The following is a 24,057-nucleotide window of genomic DNA, read 5'->3' as shown; positions in this document are numbered from 1 at the left end:
CCTCCATTCTGATCAAAGATAAGAAATCTGAGGTCTAGATAAGTTTAGTGATTCACAGAGCTTAAAATCAGGAGATTCAGGGACAAGCATCCTGTTTTCCTTATTCAAGTCTTATATTCTTTCTACCATTCCATGAAACCAAAAACTGTGCCCTCTTTCTCTTTGTGTCTCCCCATCTCATTTGTTTGAAAGCTCTAAAAAGGTAAAAGCTAAACATCTTCCTTTTGAGAGTTTTTTCAGCATCTCATTGGTGAAATAACTGAAAAAATACATGCTACTCTCTAAAATGAAAGAAGCTAAGGAGGGACTTGGCAAAACCAGAAAATCAACAACTGATAAACTAAGCAAACATGCAGGTAGAACTCTTCCCCCCATACGGAAACAGTTTCTCCAAGTGTTTTGTTTTGTTTTGTTTCTATGAAAAGGAGTACCTTAAAATTTCTCAGAAGTCATGGTTGTATGTTTGCTTGCCCATCCATGTGTTTGCATGTGTGCATGTGTGTGCTGAGATGATTCTAGGGGTAAGCAAGATTGATCGCTAACTTCCCAGAAAGGAGGGAAATTGTTGATAGTCAAATCTCTGAGCTAGGGGAAAGAAAAGGGGACCTGAGGTGGGAAGAGAGAATAGGGAGGACATTTCCCAGACAGACTCTCTATTGACTGTTCAACCTTTATGGAGAATCCAAGATAACATTAAAGAAGCGACCCATTTGGTGGAGTGGGGAGTACGTCAATAGCATGTGGGTTAGACATCTATTTGATAGGGTTTGGAGAAGACTCCAGTTGATACAATCCAGCCATAGCTGGGCGGATTGAATCAAAACTGTTTGGAGATGAGAGTGGCTGACATGGGCTGGAGTGCGGGAGTGCCTGATTGTTGTCACTAGTGGGGGCTTCTTTTGACCTCAGTGGGGTAAAAAGCCCTGCCTTTCTCTGGACATCACAAGAAAAGAAGGACAAAAGTTTGCTGTGAAAGTATGTGGAATTGCTGCTTTGTAATTTCATAATGAGTTCAACTGTTAGGGCACCTTTTTGTGCAGCTTTCTTGCTATGTAGGATGTTTCTATGAGGTGTAAAACTGTAGTCTTATGACTGCTCACTGTTTCTCCTGGCCAGTCGTTATAGGATGCTGGGCAAAAAGGAATCTCAGGATATATCTGCTCATGGTTCCAAGTGGGGGTGGGGCAGTACCAGCTTCCAAGGAAGCATTTGGAATTAGGGGTGGGAGTGGAGGAGGGACTGGTTTTCGGTTGCTGCGATGGCTCGTGAGTGCCACCAGCTTTCCAGTGGCTAGAAGTCAAGGAGGCAAGATAAGCAAGACAGTTGTGTTCAGTGAGGAATAGTGTGTCCTCAATGGCCAGTGGCATTTAGGAGAACCGAACAGCTCATTTTATTTATGAGATCCAGGGGTTATGTGCTCCAGAGGCAGGTACGGAGCCTAGATCAGCTCTCTCTAAATACAGCAATGCAGTGTCCCTTCTACCAGAGCTCATTCTGCTGCCCCACCAAGGCCTTCTCATAGCTACCATCTTGTATGCAGAGAAGCCCAAGACATTTTTACATCCACCTAACAACACGATTGGAAAGGCAAGGTACTTTGACTATACTCGACATCATCAACAAAAACAAATCCATACTTTCAAACAACTGAACATTTAATAACTTGCCGCTGTGAATGATCTTATGATTAGTCTTCTTCTGGCACCGATGATCATGAGCGGCTTTCCTTTGAATGTGCCAATCTTTCAAAAGATAAATGTTGTTTATCTCTCAAGACAATCATAAATCGTGCAAAGACAAAGATGCAAACATTGGAGTTTTTCAGAAATGTGGTTTTTTGTTCAAAGTAAACTAAAAATAGCAACACAACTTCTTGATTTTCTGATTCAAGTCATCTCATGTGCTAGTCACTTGGTTTGGTTTCCCAAGCCCACTCTAACTGAGATGGTGTAGGCAGTGAAAAAAGGGGCACTGGTAAATGTCTCACGAAGTTTCATCTTGAAAGGTGGGACTTAAACCAGAAAGGTAAAAGGCTAGCCTAATTTCCAGAGACTGAGTGGTTACAATTTCAATTAGGCATTATACACCCATAGAGGAAGGCAGTTCTCATTCTCATATATATTGCATTTCTGACATTGAAAAATGTGGACTCTGTCTCAGGAATTTTGCCCTGGCAACCCTGGAATAGAGGTTTTTGACAGCTGTCATTATTTCCAGGCCTTCATGGCCCAAAATTACTGGTTCAGAACCATCACCCTGAATTTCATAACATTACACAGCAGCCTGCAGGCTAGGGCCTAGACACTTTTCTGGTTTCCTGGGGGCTGTGGCTAACCTCCAGCATTTATTGTTTTTTATCATTTTCTTGCGGCCTTCTTACAAGGCCCCTGCTATCCAGAGAAGTTTCTATTTCCTGGGAATTAACATAAAGAAGAGGTATGTAACCTACTTCTTTCAATTTCACAGATCTGTAGAGCTGGAAGGTGCCTTAGAGGTGGTCTAATTCACATTCTCTTCCTGTTTTGCAAATGAGAAGGTAGTCAAAGAAATTACTTGCCAAAGTCACCCAAAGTTGATAGAGTTGGGCCCCAAATGGAATCTCTCAACATTAAACACAACTACATTGTCCCATTCAGTATCTGTGGGCTGATGAGGTTCACTACCACTCAGAACACTCAAACTACCCGTTGTCATAGAATTAGGGAATCATTCGGAATACAAAACCATTTCTCCCCCCCACCCCAGCAACTTTTTCAAACTTTGAAATTGCTTTACTTCAAATTTTTGAACCTCAATCTGTATATCACAAAGGGTGCCACCAAAATCCCCAACACTCTTCATCATCTTGCTCATGTTCTTGGGGTTGTAGGTGTGTGTATGTGTGCTTTCCGAGGTAGGATGTCTTGCATCTCTGGCTCTGAACAACAAAGTGGCTGAAGCTGTTAGAAGCTGCAAGAATGCCCACTTCCTACTTGACTGGTGACATATTTTTGCAAAGCTGTTCTCACTCAGCTTCCCCATATCAAGCAAATTAAGATTTAGAACACTGACTTCAAGTTCCTTTTTATGCTGTTTCTGTTCTGTACAGTAAAACAACTTTTTTCACACACGCAAAATATTTGTCACCAGTGAATTTGAATTATAAGTATTATCTGCCACTCTGCATTTACCTCATACAGAATGTCTTCCGTCATTAGTTCCTGGTAATGTTGGTCCTACTGAACTACTTTGAGAGAAAAAAAAAAAAAGGTCTATGGCCAAATACGATTTGGAAATTGCCTTAAGCTATACTCTCATTAAAAAAAATTTTTAACGTTTATTTATTTTTTAGGGAGGGAGAGAGACAGAGCATTAGCAGGGGAGGAGCAGAGAGAGAGGGAGACACAGAATCTGAAGCAGGCTCCAGGCTCTGAGCTGTCAGCACAGAGCCCTACGCAGGGCTCAAACTCGTGAACCATGAGATCATGACCTGAGCTGAAGCCAGATGCTTACTGAGCCACCCAGGCACCCCTATTATCATTTTTGATATTTATAATGCCCAGTAGTGTATTAGAGACCTTACAGTTAACAACGAATTTAACTTTGTTTAACCCAGGATTTCCCAAACATACTTGAATTACTTTTTCCCTAGAACATTTATTAATATCCTACAGAACTCAATGTCAGTGGGCAATTTCGAGATATCATCTAGCCTTTATTGACTGTGTTCTGCATGCTTTACAGGGTTCTAAGCACTTTATGGGAATGAAATTTTGCTAAGGCTCAAATATCAGAGTACAAATTCAGACTGTAGTCAAAAGGCTCAGGGTTCCATTTTGGTTACATCTCTTACTAGTTGCATAATTTTGGCCAAATTACCTAATAATCTCTGAGCCTCAGTGTCTTCATTGCAAAATGGGGAGAATAAGAATATATTGATATAATGTGGGGAGAGAAGAAAGGAAGTACTGATACAATATCCAAGTTGAAGAACAGTGATACTTAGATTTTTTTTTTAACTGCACCAAGATTAAAAAAGAAAACACAGAAGTCCTGTCATTATGTTTTTGATAACTGAGGCTAATTTTTTTTTTAATCTTTAAAGAAACTTATCTTTGGGTTTTTTCTCCAAATCTTTTAACATATTGCAATAGTTTTCTGATAGATACCTGAAACTTTTTTCATAATCTTAGGAAATCTCTTATTTTAAGAAAAATGTCACCTTCTGTAACACATAGAAAACTTAGTGAGTTTTAAAACCTTCTTCCTAGCCCTGATTCTCAGCGGGTTGGGGCACAGAAAAGTTTGTAAATTGCTTCCCGTGGAAATGTACGCTAAATGTTGATTTCCTCATTAGCGAACAAGAGCCTTTTTAGTTCAAAATAATAACAACGGATAACCTTTTGTAGAGTGCTTACTAGGTGCCTGGCACTAAAAACTCTACTTATGGAAGTATTCACGTAATTCCTCCAAAACTGTAGAAAGTAGGTAGCATCATTGTTCTCATCTGTAGGTGAGGAAACAAGCAAATTATTAAATTGCCCCGAGGCTGGCAGCTACTGAGGGACAGAGTTGGGAATGAATGAAAGGCAGCCTGCCTGGCTCCAGACCACGTGCAGCAGCCCATCCTGCACCAGCCCCCGTGTTGTAGCCCGGCAGCAGGATTGGTTTGGATTCCTGTGGAGGAGCAAGAAACATAGGGTAGAATAAGAAAAAGGGAAAAAAAAAAAAAAAAAAAAAAAAAGATGAGATCTTTTCTAGTTCTAGGGGACAGGGAACAGTATGTAGACTTTATCTTTCCAGCAACCTTTTCACTTCCCACACTTCTCTGGCCGATACTCTAAGTTACAGAAAACTGCACTTTGGCACTGCCAAGCTCTCACTTCTGTCCGGATGTCTGACCTGCTCATCCGTTCTCCCTCAAGCCCCTCTCCTGGGCCTCTTTCCTCTTTCTTCACTGGTCTGGGCAACACCTACCCTTGGGGCTTAGCTTAGGCATCAGCTCCAATAGGAAGCCTTCTCCTTAGACCCTCCAGGAGTACCTAAGTCTCCCGGCACCCAGAACCTGTGTTCTTCCTACCTTACGGCTTATCGGTGGGCAGTATAGGTGCCCACTGACTTGCTCCTCTTACACGACAAGCAGGGAAGCAGAGATGCATTCGGCTCACCTCTGTTGGATCTCTAGAGTCTAGTGTGGCACCTAGCACATGCTTGGTGCTTCATGATGATTGTTACTATCCACAAGCGTACCATTTCCCAGTGGTTTACCATGTCCAAAATACTGATTCTCACCTACAGTTTCCTCTTCCTAGTGCAAAAAGAGGACAGTTATTTCAGACCCTGTCATATGGCTGGAAGAAAGAAGAAGGGGCGTGTTTCTCCTCAAGCTTTGCCTATTCTATTTTCCTGTGCCTCTTCTTCCTCCCAAGCCTTCCATCAACACTTAATTCCTATTCCAGTCCTCCCATCCTTAGGTGTGATGAGGACATCCTTTGCAGAAGCATATGGAGGTTGGATGTTGACTAAGACTCTTAGGGAAGTCCCTATTGTGACACTGACCAGTACCAGGAAGACTATGTGGGTAGAACTCTCACCACAACTATGGCTGTCCGGCCAGCAATTTTGACCCATTAGAGGCAGAACTCATGACAGAGAGAAGCAGAGATGTTATAGCAACAGACACTATTGCTGCTGTTGTCTTCACGAAGTGGCAATGGGTGGTAGATGTTACGCACTGAATGCTGGTCTGGTTCAAACTGACTGCAGTAGGGGCAGAAGGCAGCTTGGGAGAACACCTTCTACTTTCTATCTCTCCTTCCTCTCCTCTGATCATGTTATAATTATGTGTGATAAACTCTCATATGAAGCTCTCTTATAAGCCAGGTTATATTACTCTGATTTTCAATTTTTAGTAGCTGTATCATCAGCATAAAATCTAAGTAAGACATACCAAAGTGATTATTTTTCTCTGTTTTTTTTCTATATGTTTTTGAAACAGAATTTTAGATATTGGCTTACTCAGTTACTCACTCATTTATTCAACCAGTGCTAGCTAAGCATATAGTACAAAGTACTTGCTAAGCACATTGTGAGGGGCTTGAGAATGAGTAGGGCATGGTCCTTGCTTTTATGGAACTCACAACACACAAGGGTTCAGGCACAGAAATAACTAAAACCATATAGAATGTAACTGGTATGATATTGCAGGAAATGTTAATTCAGTTTCATAGATGTAGCTGAGAGACCAGCAGGTCATTAGATTAGCACTGTTTGGTAGAATGTTCTGGAATGATGGACATGTTTAGTATCTGGGCTGTCATGTACTATAATCATTAGACGCTGTTGGCTATGGAGTATATAAAATGTGGTCGGTGCAACTTAGGAACTGAATTTTAAATTTTAATTAATTTCAATTTTAGCAGCCCCCTGTAGCTAGTGGCTGCTGTAGTGGACAGTACAGATCTAGATAGTAGTCTATCAGATGAAATGTAAAAACTTAGAAAAGCACTGCGTCGCAAGAAGCAGGCTGACATGTCAACAATGTAGAGAGAGAACTCAAGTTCTTATGAGCTCCAGACCCTTATAACTACCTGTGTATTTGAAACACCAAAGCCTTTTCTAATTGAATACATTCAAAATAAAAATCATTGTCCTCCCACAGAGCTAATGCCTCATTTTCTAATCTATCTATTCTCTTTCCTGATTTCTACTGCCACCTGTCTAGTACAAGCCCCTGCCTGGATTACTGCAATGGTCTCCGACTACTTTATATTGTTTCTAGAACAATCCTTCCCAAATACCAAATCTGACCAGATCACCCTCACACTTAGTAAAAGCTCCAAGTCCTGATTATGGCCTATAACAGTTGGTCCCTGCTTACCTCCCAGTCCCACCTTTTCCTGCTTTTTTCCCTTTATCTCCATTGCAACCTCATTTACCTTCTAATTGTTCATTAAACCATGGGGGTGTGAATGGAGAGCAGGTGGTATGTACAGATGCGATTAACATGCATGTGTGTGTGCATATGTGTGTGGTGTGACCAAATATTATATACCGCTATCATGTGGTTTCACCAAAATTTGAGGAAGCTTCCAGAGGCACTGTGCAGGTGCCTCTGAGCAATAAAAATAGATGCTTTTGCTTGGGCCTAAGTTCTGTCTTTGTTTAATATAAGCTTTGATTAACTAGAAGGCTTTTAAAGAGACTCATGGACATCATTTTACCTGGGTTAGTGTGGCCTATGCAAGTACAACATGGGAAAACAGAGTTTATTTCAGCACTATCGTGTCCCTTGCTATCTAGGTCATCACAGATCCAAATCAGAGAGAAGATAATGAGCCATAGCTAAAGCCCTTCAAAGGTCAGGGTCCTTGGTATGTGGGTGATGTCAAACATTTGGCAGAATACAGTGTCCAGCTGGAGGTACAGAAATGGATAAGAGAAGGCTTTCTTTATGCCACTACTTTCTTTTACAGCAGTTGGTATCTGGGTCTCGCACACTTTTGTGGTGTTGTTTCTTTTTCTATTTGTTGTTATTAGTTTTTCTAGGTGTTTCAGGAAAATTTCATTAACCTCAAGTGTCACTGAGGCAGAATTGTCTTCCCAGGAAAAAAGGAAACACACTGTAGGCAGCCCTAGCTCTAAGCCAAACTAAACTGACAGAGTCTGTCTTCCAAGACCCTATGCCTCCTCTTGATATGTTTCCCTCTGTGGGTATTTCCAAACTCTGGTCCAGGAAGGAAAGTGGTCGTATTCAAGGTGTTGTTAGTTACAGCTGAAAACCAATGTCATGTGAGCATTTGGTCTGCCAGGACCTATCTTAAGGGTACCTGCCTCTTACAGGAGGACCAGCTGGGCTCCCCAGCGTGATGGGAGAGTCAGTGCTGTCCAGGAGTCGTCTGTGATGCTACACAAGTCCACTGCCAAATGCCAGCTCGAGCAGCACGCCAGGACAACCCAATGTCCTGACAAGATAATCTGGCATGGTTGCAACCAGCTGTCTGTTTTTCCTTGATATCTCCCCCCTCCGATCCCTACTCCATCCCGGGCTTTCCTAAGGAAAATGAGTTCCTAATACCACTTGAAACAATCTGTTCTTGACTTTGTAAAATCTAAAATGGTAGTTGCCATTTAAAGAAAGACTGATTTGAGTTCGTTTTTTTTCTATTGTCAGGTTCAGAAGAATCTCCTGGGCGAGTTATTAAAAATGGAGATACATAGGCCCCAAAGCCAGCAGTTCTGATTCAGCAAGAGGGCTATGGTGGTGATGGAATTGGGGGTGGGCAGCAGCAGTCTTAAGTTTTTTGAAGTGTCTGAGCCTGTTCTGGTGTAGACGGTTCACAGGCCACCCTGGGAGAAACAATGCCTTGAGAAACTATGGGTAAAAAGAAAATTTTATAATAGGTGTCAGGTGAGATATTTTGAAGTGCTGAAAATTTACTTCATCTAATGTCAAACTTAGTTGTATTTAGCAACTTAAAAGAAAACCCAATATTCAGCGATTGGAAAGAACATAGTAATGTAGTAAAAACTCATTTTCAAGGCGCCTGGGTGGCTCAGTCAGTTACGCATCTGACTTTTGATTTCAGCTTAAGTCATGATCTCACAGTTTGTGGAATTGAGCCCCATATCAGGCTCTGGACTGACAATGGGGAGCCTGCTTGGGATTTTTCTCTCTCCTTCTCTACCCTACCCCTGGACGTGCATGAGTGCTTTCTCTCTCTCTCACAAAATAAATAAATAAACTTAAAAAACTGTATAAAAATGAATTTTCTAGGCTGATTTTGTGGCTATATCAGAAAATCTGATTATATTTTTCATAAAACTATCTAAAGCAGATAGTTTCCAAAATTTTGAGGTGAATTATAATTCAATGAATTGATCAGTGAAATCTGAAACATTTTGCAGTGCTGTACTTGAATAGAATAACAAAAAGTTACAATAATAAACAATTGTGGTTGGATTTCTGCACAACAAGAATTGAGAGAATAACGAGGAATCTGAACAGAGCTGCAGGCGCTGCAATGTCCAGGAGGGAGGGGCCGTCCTTGGCAAAGACTAGCCAATTCAATTATTTTAACCAAAAGAAAGTTTGGTGATTTTCTTCTACAAAGAGGTATACCTATCTTAATAAAATCAATGTTGTTGACTAAATTAAGTTACTAAAATATGAAAATTTGAGAACAAAAGTTAAATGGGTTATTTTGAGACATTTCAACATGAAAATCCTAAACTATTGGGTAATATGTATAATTGATACAAATGTCTCTTTTTTCTGTTCACTCACAGACTACAAAAATGTTAATTTTCTTGCTTTTTCAAGAAAATTTCCAAGGAATTTTCACATTGAATGATTAGTCCATTTGAAGGAAAGACTAATTTTGTACTTGCAGAGTGTGCTATTAAATGTGCTACCATTATTGAAAACTGGGATTTTCCTTTAATATTCTTTGTTGAATCAAGATGCTGAAGTAACTTACATCAATTTACTGGTGTGGAAAAAAAAATCTCTTCAGTAAATGTATACATTTCTTGATGGTTCACCCTTTGCCCTCAAATTTATTTTAATGGTGTTATAGAGAGATACTTGCTGAATATAGCTTCTGAGCCAGTGCTTTCTCTCAAAAGTGAGAGATGATACACAACCTGTTCTGACATAGTTATAAAAATTTATAGAAATCACCTCTAGCTCATTTATCAGAAGTTAATTAATCTCTATCCCATGGACATCTTTCAATACCAATTTACATTCATTTTTTTTCCCCACTAAATGGAAAACACTTTAAGTAAAAGCAGTATTGACCCAGCTTTAGTTGACTTTGATTCCAGCTTATACTCTGCTAGCATTTATACCATAAGTCTGGAATCTAAGAAAAACCTTTCTCTGAAGAATATAAAACTTTTTAAATTCCCAATAATAAATTACATGTCATTTAAAGCACTCAGCACTTTTCTAGAAGCTCTATCTTTAGATCTAATAAATTCTTAGGGATAGGAAAGAAATATTAATGTAAACACTGTTTTTCTTGCAACATAGTTCAAAAAGTGAAAAACCTATACAATTTGCTTCTTTAGGACATTTATCTTATTTTTTATTACTAGATGCAAACTCTACACTGACATATACATGCTACCAATACTTGTGGATGGTTGTATTTTTCAGTTTTTTTTTTTTTTTGCATTGTGTAAACCCAAACATTAGGTGATTCCTTTAAGATGACCCGTTGGGTATTTTTTCTGATATTGATACTTTATAATGGTTAAAGGTCCTATTAATGTTTTTCCTCTTAGATACATGATTAAAAGTTCCCAGTCAAGATGACAGGCTGACTACATGCTGTAGTAAGCTCTCTTACCTCAAATCTGTAGAAATATTGGAAAAAGTGATAACAAACACATAAGCAAACCATAAATATACTGGAAAACAAGAAAGTAAATCCACAGTGAACTAGAAGCCATGAGAAATCCCTAAAAGACAGATTTAAAGAGAGATCAGCTCAAAGAAAAAACAGAAGTCCAAAAGGAAGACAAGAGAGAGGGTGAAAAAGAGTGAGAGCCCACCCAGAGTGCTCTATACCCAGAGATGGAGAATGCTGGGGATAGGGAGGGGCTCAGAGTGAGTACTTGGGGGAACAAAGCATGTGTAGTAAGGTGGTTGGATTTCTGCACAACAGGAATTGAGAGAATAAGGAGGAATCTGAACAGAGCTGCAGGTGCTGCAATGTCCAGGAGGGAGGGGCCGTCCTTGGCAAAGACTAGCCAATAAAGTGCCCTCCCTACAGCACACTCAGCCACCCTCTTGCTCCACTGAACTTGGGATCTTCACCCAATCTGGCTGCACAAACAGAAACACCAAACAATCTAACTGAATCTCCAGTACCCCCCACACACAAATGAAGAACCTCCGCATTTAAGAAAAGCCCGTACCAACAAAGGAAAACTTGAGTCAACAAATAGTAGATCTCACACGGAAAGAAAGAGTAATGTGGCAAGAGAGATGCAAGGAGATACAACATCTCAAAGGATCAAGCTGATATAGTGATAATGAAAATCTTTTACGTGTGTTTAAATAAATCACAGTGGGATTTAATATTTGCGACAAGTGGGCGACATTGTGGCTGGTACTGGCTGATACCTGAGGCAACTCTTGATGGCCACCATCTACTACTCCTGTATTTATCAATGGGGTCTTTATTTGAGCATTTCTCCTTTCCCCCTTTGGCAAATGTAATTAAATTGATGCCAATGACTTGAGTCTTTAGGCTATATCAGGAACCATACTAAATATTTGTCATGCATTTCTGTTTAATCCTCACAATAAGCCAACAGCAGAGTAGACTTATCTCTATGAACAGATGAGAAAACTGAGGTGGAGGGGGGCTGAGGACCTTCCTTGGGGTCCCACGGTAACTGTTGAAGCTTTTACTGGATCCCGAGGCTCTCTTAACAACAAAGCCTCTGCTCTGAATGCTCCCTGATCAAAAATACTTGTGTAAACTGTGCTTTTCAAAACCAAAGAGTGTTCCTGTGTTAAAATACACCCCACTTCTCCTAGATCACTCAGTGCTCATAGGGCTTCCTGAAGGCTCTCCAATCAACTTTGCAGCAAGATTAAAAACAAGTTTCCAGCTCACAAAAATAGTGACAAGCCCTAAAAAAATACCTGTTTTTATCTATGCCACATTCACCCACTCCTTTTCTCGTTAGACTCACAGACGCAGGAATTTGTCCCCAGCATCAAAACTTGAGAGCACTTTTCTTCAAACTTGCATTCCTTTGAAGATCAACCAAAAAGCGGTAGAGAGGAAATGCACCCTTTATTTTTGGACAACCACCTAGCTTTCTTTCTCATTGGCTTAATTTTTTTGAAGTACTATATTAACATAGGACTATTTTAAAGATTAGATTCGTAATACCCTAAACATTGTTGAAGAAAAAGATGAACGTTGTTACCAAGTGATGTTATCTCCATGGTGGAGAAACTAGGCCAGTACAGTTGCACTTGAGTGGTGACCAGATTGAGAGCATAGAAACATCCAGAGCTTCTGATTCTGCTCTTTCCTTAGAGCTCCTGGTCAGTTTGGGTGGAGGGGAGAGTGAGGGCCCTCAGCAAGCATGGGGACATCCAGAGGGAACAAGTGAAGTCACCTTGGGCAGAACTGTGGGCTCCAGGGTCATCCTGGCCTCTGTCAACCAAGTGGCAGTTTTTACAATGGCACACAATTATTCAGGCTTGCTTTCTTTCTTTCTTTCTTTCTTTCTTTCTTTCTTTCTTTCTTTCTTTCTTTCTTTTCTTTCTTTCTTTCTTTCTTTTTATTCATTTTTGAGAGAGAGAGAGAATGAGCATGAGTGGGGGAGGAGCAGAGAGAAAGGGGGAGAGAGAGGATCCCAAGCAGGCACCATCCGCACTGTCAGCGCAGAGCCTGACACTGGGCTCAAACCCATGAACTCTGAGATCATGACCTGAGCCGAAACTGAGAGTCGGACACTTAACCAACTGAGCCACCCAGGCGCCCCCATTCAGGCTTTCTGAGTCTGTTCATCTTAGGGAGCACTTGTGTTGTTCTTCTTTGCCTTTCAATACTACCTGTAGTGCTAAATATGGGTGTTTAATTTGATGAATACTAATTATATGTGCCAGGTGAAAAACACTGTGCTGAGCTAACCTGAAGGCCACTGGATGGTAGAAGGGGAGAAAAGAGATGAAAACAAAAGGGAATAGAGAACAGAAAAAAGGAAGAAAGGAAAGAGGGGGAGAGAGTGGCAGAGTCCTTGCTTACAGGTGTTCTGGGGGGGCCGGGGAGCACTACACTACTCCAGGCTGACAGTCAGGGCCAGCTGGTGGGCACCAGTCAGCTGATGTATACAATTTAACCACCAGCTGTTAAAAGAATGAACTAGCTAAAGTCCTCCAAGGGTTCCACTAAGTGTAGTGACCCCTGGACCTCTTTGTGATCCAGCAACTAACAGGTCAATGCCTGACACAGTAAAGAATTTTCAGGATTTTGGTGCCAGCCATCCAGATGTTAGATATTTGAATATCTATCACCTTTGCACTTTCCTTAACTAGGCAAATTTTTAAGATCAACCATAGGATACTACCTGTTTGCTTAAACAGATCACTCACTCATTTCCATGTTTGGATATAATCACTGACTCTCAGTGTCCTGCTTCAGTGGTATAGCATTTCTTTTGTTTTTAAAAAAATACCTATGGCTTAGGAAGAAGCCCTTCCTCTCCCCACCATTCTCCTTCCCCTCCCCCACTGTAACAGCTCTCCCAGCCTGCAGTATTTCTTAAGGTGGTCTCAGGATAACCTGCATTAGAACCACTTAGTGACGTTGATAACTATCCTAATTCCTGGGTCCCATCCAGCTTCTTGAACTACAAACTTTGGGGTTTTCTTATGCAACTTAAAGTTTGAGAATCTTTGAAAGAGTAAGACCCAATTTTGATGTTCTCTTGTTCCTTCTGAGTATATGACACATACACTGTTGATTAGACCATCTACCCATTTTGGCCATCTTTCTCCTTAGAGACCCATTTAGTGTCAGAATGGTGAGGAAAACGTGTAAGGAACAATTGATTTGCAAGGGTGTCCTTGTAATATTTTAATTCAGGAAAGAATCTGAAAACTTTCAAATCCCATGTGTGATAGAAGAAAGCCATCTCTAGCACTTCTGTCTAAAAATAGAACCTATTTTTTAAGGATCTTTGGTCATCAATCACTGGAAATTGATGGGAGGGGGCACCTGGGTGGCTCAGCCAGCTAAGTGTCTGACTTCAGCTCAGGTCACGATCTCATGGCTTGTGAGTTCAAGCCCCGTGTCGGGCTCTGTGCTGACAGCTCAGAGCCTGGAGCCTGCTTTGGATTCTTTGTGTCTCTCTCTCTCTGCCCCTCCCCTGCTTGTGCTCTGTTTTTCTCTCTCTCTCTAAAAAATAAACATTAAAAAATTTTTTTAAATAAAAAAATAAAAGAAAATGGATGGGAGGATCAAACAATCACAACAATTGGAACGATTTCGTTCTCACACTTCTAGTAGCATCACCCTAACTCCCCTGGGTGTATTCTATTTATTAGCAGCTTGTTTCTGGTAATATAATGGCCATTAATAGCAATACAAAATAAAACCACTTCCTCCCCACTGGCCATCCGTCCCACCAATGTCTTCCACTTTCAAAGGAAATGGCATGGAGACTTTTGAATAAAGAACTTCTGTTGATATACAAAGGAAGGTAATAGTTTAGTGTAAGGGTTTGGATCGCAGACAGCCAAACTATCCTGAAAAAGAAAACAGAATGTTCTCTGGGCACCTGGGTGGCTCAATCGTTTAAGCGTCCGACTTTTGATTTCAGCCCAGGTCATGGTCTCATGGTTTGTGAGTTTGAGCCCTGTATCAGATTCTCTCTCTCCCTCTCTCTCTGTGCCCCCGCATCTGTCTCTTTCAAATAAGTAAATTAACTTAAAAAAAAAAAAAGAAGAAAGAATGTTCTGATTCTTCTTTGCCCTTAGGAAAGAAAGGTCAAAGAAATAAGGAAGGAAAGGAGAAGGTGAACAGCAGAGGATGTGAGGGGAACCTGAGGTATAAAATCCCTAGCTGCCAATATTCTGTTTTAAATTTCTGGCTTTGATGCAATGTAAATGACTCCAGTGTCTGACACCTTCACTGAAGTCTGTCACGCACAAAAACGTCTTCGGTGAGTGGTTTGTGGTGAAAACTGAGGAAAGGCTACAAGTCTCGTCTGGGTGACTGCAGTACAGCGCAGGGCCAGAGAGGCGGTTCCTAAACTGTGACAAGTTAGAAGAGGCAAGAGCCAGAAACCTGAAGTGACCTTGAAAATTCAAGTGGCTTTGTCCTTCATTGATCGGATTCAATTTTTCCACGAAACACGGGCTGGCATTTGAAATTAACTTTATCTAGATTTAAAAAAATGTTTTTACTTATTTTTGAGAGAGAGAGCGAGAGAGAGAGAGCAGGGCAGGGGCAGAGAGAGAGGGGGGCAGAGGATCCAAAGTGGGCTCTCTGCTGTCAGCACAGAGCCCAACGTGGGGCTCAATGTGGGGCTCATGAGATCATGACCTGAGCTGAAGTTGGATGCTTATCCCACTGAGCCACCCAGGTGCCCGACTTTATCCAGACTTTAAGGAGCACACCAGCAGCTTTTCTATTTTCTGCCTTAGGTTTTCCATTTCAAAATCATGTTGGCCCATGTAATTAACCATGGTTTCTTAGTAGTTCAGAACTCAGCAGCCTCTTTGGTTGTCATGCCTCCATAAAGCTCAGCATTTTCTGTAGGTTCTACTAATAGGTTTCATTGACCCAAAAGAAAGGAGATTTGCAGTGATGGTACGGAGGAATGGAAAAGAATACGATTGAAAACATAATCAGAGCTTAGAAGACAAGAATGCAGAAGAAAGCAAGAGAATAGGAGGGAGGCAGTTGGGTGCATTGTGGCGGAGTACCATTTGCTAGGTTGAATGTCACAGGCCATCTTCTATACACTGAATGCGTCCCTCAAATTCAGGTGTTGAAATTTAATCCCTAATGTGATGGTGCTAGGAGGGCGGCCTTTAGGAGGTGATGGGGTCCTGAGCCGGAGCCCCCATGAATGGGATTAATGCCCTTACAGAAGAGACGCCAGAGAGCTCCCTCATCCCTCTGCCATACCCACACTGTGAGAAGACAAGCAGGAAGTGGGTTCTCACCAAATCTGCCAACACCTTGATCTTGGATTTCCCAACCTCCAGAACCGTGAGACAGAAATTTCTGTTGCTTCTAAGCCACGAGTATTTTTGTAACTAGCAGTTTGAGCTAACACACTGCCTCACCTTGTAACAGTCCACCCAACCAGTAGGTCCATTTAGATAATCACTCAGAGTTAGCGAAGAAAGCAAGAGTTCCCAACCGGCAGATAGAGATCTGGCAGAAGATCTACAAACCTCATCTGCTTTCATGCCACTCAGCCAGACATGATTAATTTCTCCCCGTGAGGACTAAGGACTCAAGGCTTCAGAGAAATCAAAGATGGCTTCTTTCTACAATATAGTGAGGTTTCCTGCCTGTTAAACTGCTCTATCAGGTCTAGAAAATCTTCTTTATTTTAGAGTAACATGAATGACAAATGTATTTTGTAAACTTGACTTATCCTCCTGCCACATGAGACTGCTTTTGAAGAAGCGGCTGAGGAGAAAGTCATGTGCATGCATGCATGTGTGCGTGCGTGTGTGTGTGTGTGTGTGTGTGAAGCTGAAGTTCTGGAAACAGGGAGAAGGGGGTCCTGAAGAAGCTGCAGTCCAGATCCTCAGTAACTGAGAGGATGTGAGTACATCAGCTTCTTTAAGGTGACAATTTGGAACAAAAATAGAAAATACTGTACGAGTTAAAAACAAACCACTATCAGGGGGCACTTTTAGTACTCATCCAGGATCCTTTCTCCCCTTAATGGAGTTGAGCAACTGTTATTCCCGAATAGGGGGAACGAACACTTGAACACAATCTGGATACCTGTGGTATTTATCCGCCTTGCGCTTACTTTGGAAAGATTTTCAGCCGCCTGGTTGTACTCGTGGTATCACTACACACGATGCTCTTGAACGCCAGATGCACTACGTGATGGTTCTGAGAATTACAGGCAGATCAAGAGAATAGTGGTGTTATGTGGCAAGAACCTTTTCCTGTGCCTCAACAGATCCACTGCCAGCCCTGGAAAAACACACTCTCGGTTGCCAGGAGCGTGCCGCTGGCTGAAGAAGCCGTTGTGTGCAGACGTGCAGCTGCAGAGAGAAGCCGACTGCTATAATAAATACAGATAGTGCTTCTACAACACCCGTTCTTACTTTGGGGAAAGAAAAACCTCATATGGTTTTCTGTTCAGATTTTTTTCTACAGCCAGATGTCTCACCTTCAGTTACTTTTTCCTGATAGTATCTATTGCTATTGGCTGTTGTACGTGTTTTTTCTACCTTTGCTATGCCAGACAGAATAAAGTACAATCGTTTTTCTTTAGTGGCAATTTAAACGGAAGAGAAACATGTTTTTGTGTGTGTGTGTGTTTGCTAGTGGTGAATATGGCAGTTAAAGTCTCCGACTTCTAGAATCTTTCTTCCCTGTTTCTCAGATGCTGGAAAAACAAACAATCTAGTGCTCTAGGTGGTTCTCGGGGCTTTAGAGCCTTGCCATAACTATCATGATGGTGTTTCTTCTAAAAGAAACGGACATTTCCAGATATATTTGTAAAAACAAGCAGCTGGATTTCTCCTCCTGAGGCATAATTTGTTCTTTCAATAATTGGAGTTATTCATGTGTCATGTAAGTTAATTTCACTTTGGTTTGAAAATAAAAAACATATGCACAAAGAGGTGTCATTAGCATATGAACCCATAATATTCAGAAATAATTTTCGTCACGGCCAAGAAGGGGCCTTTAGTGGCAAATGCATATGGTGGAAATCCAATCCTTTAAAAAAAGGGTACTGGCTTGGAAATAGTTTTAGCAGATTATATGAAGCAAGGTATCTCCTGCCCAGTGAGCAGACTGAATTATAACATTTACCCAATCTTTCTATCTAGTCTTTAAATTTCTTTTTTAGTTTTTAAAATATTTTAATGTGTGCAAACACAATTGAAAGTAAATCAGGAAGAGTGTGTATTGGATTATTAGACCCAATATGTATTTGTATTTGATTTTTAGATTTGACTTTCTAATTTTCCTTTCTTAAGTATTTGGCATTTCATTTTAATGCTTTTCCCTCTATGGGTTACATGACTATTTTAAGACTTAAGTAATTTTAATCAAATTTGATATATACTAAACATCTCATATGCATTTTATACTTTATTTATGGGTAAGTCAGTCACTATAAAAGAAAATATTTATGTTGTAAGTTGCTGTATCTTCTTTGATCTAGCACAGATCCTATGTTGACATAATGCCACTAGATTAGGCAGTATTTCCGTATTTTATTTTGTAAGCAGCTTAAAAATATACCAACTTGCTGCTTGATCACAGGAAGTTATTACAATAGGATAAATCATGGCATGTTGCTCCAAACTGGGTTTTACAGAAATTTCTCTTCCCTAACTAAGAAAAGCCATAGTCCCTCATACAGATATGGTTGACTATCACTATAAAGAAAATTTCCCCTGCAGATTAGATGACAAGTATGGACCACTGTTGTGCTAAAACTAATATTAAAAGACGAGCTGGCACCTGAACAGTTAAGGAAGAAATTTAAAGCCAAAGAAAGCATGGAGCAAGGAACCAGGAAGCAAAATATATGGAGGGGGCTTTTCTATGACAAAAATGACTTAGACCCTGAAGAGAGGAAACTGCCTTCCTCAGAGGTCAGCCCCAGTGTCCTCTCCTTCTTCCGGCTCATTTTCCTCTCCAGTACTCCATTCTTCTACTAGTCTCAGTATAAAGTAATTGGCTGTTAAAAGCTTAAAATATAACTACTCTCAGGGAGTTTTCAGGTTTTTAGAGGTCAGACACTACCCACACTCCAGAGGTAAACTCCCATCAGGTAGCTGGAACTCTCCCTTGCCCTTCACCTTGATTGTGACCTGAAAAACTCTTCAGGATAGATTCCTGGAGTGGTCATCGGAGTGTCTTTGGCCAGCCAGCATAGTCCAGAGGATACAAAACAAGCAGTGACCATGCACTTCACATCAGTCTCCTTTCTGCCTTGTGAAGGAGTGCATTGATGGTTCCTTTGGAAGTGTTGCTGATACCTAGATCATAACTGAAATACTTATTTAATATTAAGTAACGAGGGAGACTTGCAGAATCTCCCTCTTCCAATTCCAAAATAAAATAGTAAAACTAAAATGGGGCAAGATAAATAATATCCCAAACTCACTTTAGTGGCCATCACCCATAAAAATAACATAGTTGGATAAACATCAACAACTGTTGGCCTAGGGGAAGAAACAGAAGGTGCCATAGGAGGCAAATAAAGCTTTCCACCTGTTCCCTAGAATGAGGAGCAATACTAGGGGAAAACAGTGATTTGACTTGATTAATTTAAAAATTTTAAAGTTTGTTTATTGAGAGAGAGAGAGAGAGAGAGAGAGAGAGAGAGAGAGAGAGAGAGAACATGCCAGGAAGGAGCAGAAAGAGAGGGAGAGAGAGAGAATCCTAAGAAGTTTCCTCACTGTCAGCCCAGAGCCCAACATGGGGCTTGAACTCAAGAACTGTGAGATCATGACCTGTGCCAAAATCAAGAGTCAGATGCTTACTGGACTGAACCACCCAGGTGCCTCCAGAAGGCACTTATTTTAGAAAACCTGTGAGTTCTCCTTAGTACACTCCAGGTTGGAGAAGTGGGCTCAGGGGTGAGTGAACACTCTGGGGAAGGTCAAGGAGAAACCTATAGCGTGAAAGCCCTAAATACCATGACAGAATCATATCAGAGGCAGAAGGGGGACGAGCCACCATGATTGGCCTTGCCCTGGTATAGGAAACAAAATGAAATCTCAGAAAATGGAACAGCATCCAGCCCTCAAGATCAGCACAGCTATCTTTTGCTCCACAGAAGAGTGGATTAGAAGCAACGCTTAGAGCTGGTGAATTGATCATACTGGATTAGAACACATGCATTTGTCACCCATCAGCCAGATCTAAAGAAATTGGTGTGACCTCTATTCATATGGAACAGAAAATCCCCCAAAGCAAAGAGGAACATCTCTCAGAAAATACTGATGATGGAGTGACTGACACTAACATACTTTGGCTAGGTTTTTAAACCTTAAAGACAGAGATTTCTTTGGGAATCCAGATAGAAAAGATAATCACGTTCAAAGGGGGGGAAATTCAGGGTGGTCCCAGACTTCTCCACAGTAAATTTAAATGCCAGAATGTAAAAATAAAGACCATATAGATTGGTTATAAAAATGATGAAAACATTAGATTAAAAAATGCCCAAAGGTTACTGTTGGGATAAGGCAGGTTGTTTGTGAGAACAGGGTTTAGACTGAAGAGCTGGTTTATCTTAGAAGAGCAGAAGTTGAGAACTTAGAGAGAAAGATGAAGAATGGGAAGCTCTTAAGTTTTGAACAGTGGCTTGTGGGCTTTTGTGGTTAAGAAAGGGAATGCTCTTTCAGAGGCATTTCTGCTTTATTTTATTTATCTTTTTGAAATATTTATTTATTTATTTTGAGGGAGAGAGTGCAAGTGGCAGAGGGCAGAGAGAGAGAGAGAGAGAGAGAGAGAGAGAGAATCCTAAACAGGTTTCACACGGTCAGCACAGAGCCTGACATAGGGCTCAATCCCACAAACGGTAAGATCATGACCTGAGCAGAGATCAAGAGTTGGATGCTTAACTGACTGAACCACCCCGGCACCCCAGGAATTTCTGTTTTAGAGTTAAACCCAGGTAAGCTGCCCAATTAACAGTCAATGGTTCCCCAGAAGTTTCAACCTGGAACAGAAGATCCAGAGGTCTTATGGCAAACTGCTTTCCCAAAGACCAAGGAAGGCAAATGAAGTAGAGTGGGCTCAGGATGGAGCCGAAAGTAAGAGTGACAACAGCCACAAAATGCACATCAGACACGTGGACAGTGATCTAGCAGAACAACGTGGCCACCTGAAGCTAACCCATGCTTCACTTTCAGTCTGTGTACCATAGAGCTTTGCCTTTAACTTTTCAGTGTTCTGAACTGGCCCAATCTGTGAGATGTTTCAGAAACTGTGCCTGGGTACTGGCGCAAAACCAGACACTCAGATCAATGGAACAGAATACAGAACCCAGAAATGGACCCACAAACATATGGCCAACTCATCTTTGACAAAACAGGAAAGAATATGCAATGAAATACAGTCTTTTCAGCAAGTGGTGTTGGGAAAACTGGGCAGTAACATGCAGAAAAGCAAAACTGGACCACTTTCTTACACCAAACACAAAAATAAACTCAAAATGGATGAAAGACAATGTAAGACAGGAAGCCATCAAAATCCTTGAGGAGAAAGCAGGCAAAAACCTCTTTGACCTTGGCCACAGCAACTTCTTACTCAACATGGCTCCGGAGGCAAGGGAAACAAAACCAAAAATGAACTATTGGGACCTCATCAAAATAAAAAGCTTCTGCACAGTGGAGGAAACCATCAGCAAAACTAAAAGGCAACTGACAGAATGGGAGAAGATATTTGCAAACGACATATAAGATAAAGGGTTAGTATCCAAATCTAAAAAGAACTTATCAAACTCAACTCCTCCAAAAAAAAAAAAAATCCAGTGAAGAAATGGGCAAAAGATATGAATAGACACTTCTCCAAAGAAAACATCCAGATGGCCAACCAACACATGAAAAAATGCTCAACATCACTCATCATCAGGGAAATAAAAATCAAACCACAATGAGATACCACCTCACACCTGTCAGAATGGCTAACATTAACAATTCAGGCAACAACAGATGTTGGCAAGGATGCAGAGAAAGAGGATCTGTTTTTGCACTGCTGGTGGGAATGCAAACTGGTGCAGCCACTCTGGAAAACAGTCTGGAGGTTCCTCAAAAAACTAAAATTAGAACTACCCTAAGACCCAGCAATTACACTACTAGGTATTATCCAAGGGATACAGGTGTGCTGTTTTGAAGGGACACATGCACCCCCATGTTTATAGCAGCACTATCAACCACAGCCAAAGTATGGAGAGAGCCCAAATGTCCATCGATGGATGAATGGATAAAGAAGATGTGGTATACATATACAATGGAGTGTTACTCGGCAGTCAGAAAGAATGAAATCTTGCCATTTGCAACTACGTGGGTGGAACTAGAGGGTATTATGCTAAGTGAAATTAGAGAAAGACAAATATCATATGACTTCATTCATATGAGGACTTTAAGACACTTAACAGATGAACATAAGGGAAGGGAAGCAAAAATAACATAAAAACAGGGAGAGGGACAAAACAGAAGAGACTTAAATATGTAGAACAAACAGAGGGTTACTAGAGGGGTTGTGCGGGGGGAATGGGCTAAATGGGTAAGGGACATTAAGGAATCTACTCCTGAAATCATTGTTGCACTATATGCTAACTAACTTGGATGTAAATTTAAAAAATTAAATTAAATTAAAAAAGAAAAAAAAAAAAGAAAACGTGCCTGGGATCTGTTTTTTAGGTTCCTTGTTCTTAGATTCCAAGTGTACAGTATTATATCAAATGCCTGTAGAAACTCTGCTGTAAAAAAGTCTACTTACCACCCCCCCAATTTTTAAAATGTGTTTGAGCATAGAATCCCTTTCCCTTGTAATGGTTCGGAACAGCACACATTGATATAACGTGATGTATAAATATCCAATTTTAGAGAGAGATAGTTTAGGGTATATGAAGGAGAATCGTGCCTCCTCCTATCCTTGCTGCTGAAAATAGCCCGGGCACCTTTAGGTTCCAAACTACTGCTGGTTGGATTAGTTGAAGCGATGCAGGAGCAGGTATGGAGGGTCAGTCACACCATTAGCCCTTTGCTAACACCCACTGGGACCCTGGCCTTACCTCTTCAATTGTCAGGATGCTTAACTGATCATTCTTAAAGCTAACATATAGAAAGATGAGCTTAGTTTCTCTCCAGTATTAAGAACAAGACCAGAAAAAGGGTTGGATGGAATATTTCCAAGCAGATTTATTACTAACTCCCACATGCAAACCAACAGTCAAGCCAGGGGATCTTAACAACCAAAACTTTGCTGGTTGGGCACACACTGATGCTTAGGATGAACTCTTCTCACCACTGGCCCAGGAAACAAAAGGAACCAGAGACAAGGTTAGTTTAGAAAACATTTTGATATTTTGGATTTTTTTATCTTTTGAAAGTTCAGGCTTTTGTAATCCCAAATGGTTCTGGGGGAAAAAAGTTATTAGCTTCATGTTCAGAAAAACAGTATGTTATATTCGAGCTTATGGTTTACTAGTAAGTCAGTCAAATAGATCTATAATATAGACCCCATGTGTAATATTCATTTCACATGGAACCTCTATTCAATGGAATGCAAGCCTATTGACAGGGGTTATCTAATTCGTTAAAGTAATTGCTAAGCTATAGATAATATTAATACTAAAATCTGATTAAATAGACTTTGGTGGGATGACAGACCCACCAATGAACAATGAACAGAGCAATGAACAAGAAGGTATTATTTCTATGCTCCAAATAAATAATGCTAAGCAGACTGGTGTCTGTCTTCATGTAGCTTATGGTGGTATTTGTAGTTAAAAAAAAAAAAAAAAAAAAAAAGTTTCAGCCAAAGAAGAGAGAGAGAGAGAGAGAGAGAGAAGAATGAGAATTCTTTGAATATCCCTTATGCCCCAATTATTATCTCAAGATATCCTATGTTTCAAGAGAAGGAGCCTAGCAGGGAGTGTGCTGAGGGGGACCCTAGCCCTGGAATCAGAGACACCCAAGGATCAGCTCTGCCCCTGCTTAGTCATGGTACAGCCTTGGGCAAATTACCCAACGTCTCTGAACTTTAGTTTCCTCATAGAATTCTTATTTCATTGGGTTCTTGGGAGGAGTGAACAGGGTAGTGTGTATCTGGTATGTAACAAGTCCTCAATAAATAATACATATTTTTGATGGGCAATATACTGGACAAAGATGATAAAAGATGGAGAGTAGGTCTGGGGAAGAGGTTTAAGGGGTTGGATATGAACCTGGAAAGGAAGGAATCAGGTAGAAGGCTAAGAAAAAATAGTTTTAGAGCTTTGAAAACCTGCAGAGTAATTAGATGAAGCATTGGTTAATTCGAACACTATATAGTTTCTAAATCTGGTATATTTTTAACCTTCTTAAGTGGAATGCTAAATTCCTTCGTGTAGTTTGGGAAAAATAGCAGTGGTAGGATCAGGAGTCAGCAGACCTGCCTGTTAGGAAATCCTCAGTGTTCAGAAAATAACATATAAGTCACCTATACAAGCTTATTTTTTGCAGCATTGTTTTGAAGAGAAAAGGTTTGGAAACAGTACAAGTTCTTCAATCGATTAGGTAAGTCATTCATTTACCAGAAGATTATGCAACTCTAAAGAATATTCAGTTACCTCTTATTAAAATATGAAAAGATATACAAGATTTTTTAATTA

At 40.7% G+C, this 24,057-nt stretch overlaps 1 protein-coding gene and 1 long non-coding RNA gene across 5 annotated transcripts in view; one reads left to right on the top strand and one right to left on the bottom strand.

Annotated features, from left to right (window-relative positions):
* FYB1 (FYN binding protein 1) overlaps nucleotides 1–24,057 on the bottom strand; it is a 161,088-nt gene that overhangs the window by 72,285 nt on the left and 64,746 nt on the right. The gene's annotated exons all lie outside the window — the stretch shown is intronic.
* LOC122241115 lies at nucleotides 8,684–10,897 on the top strand. Its single transcript, XR_006221083.1, has 2 exons — nucleotides 8,684–8,932; nucleotides 10,630–10,897. It is a non-coding gene; the product is annotated as an uncharacterized LOC122241115 (long non-coding RNA).

Source organism: Panthera tigris, chromosome A1 (genome assembly GCF_018350195.1).
Source record: "Panthera tigris isolate Pti1 chromosome A1, P.tigris_Pti1_mat1.1, whole genome shotgun sequence".
Classification (NCBI taxonomy): Eukaryota; Metazoa; Chordata; class Mammalia; order Carnivora; family Felidae; genus Panthera; species Panthera tigris.
This window is presented reverse-complemented; position numbering and strand designations above follow the sequence as displayed.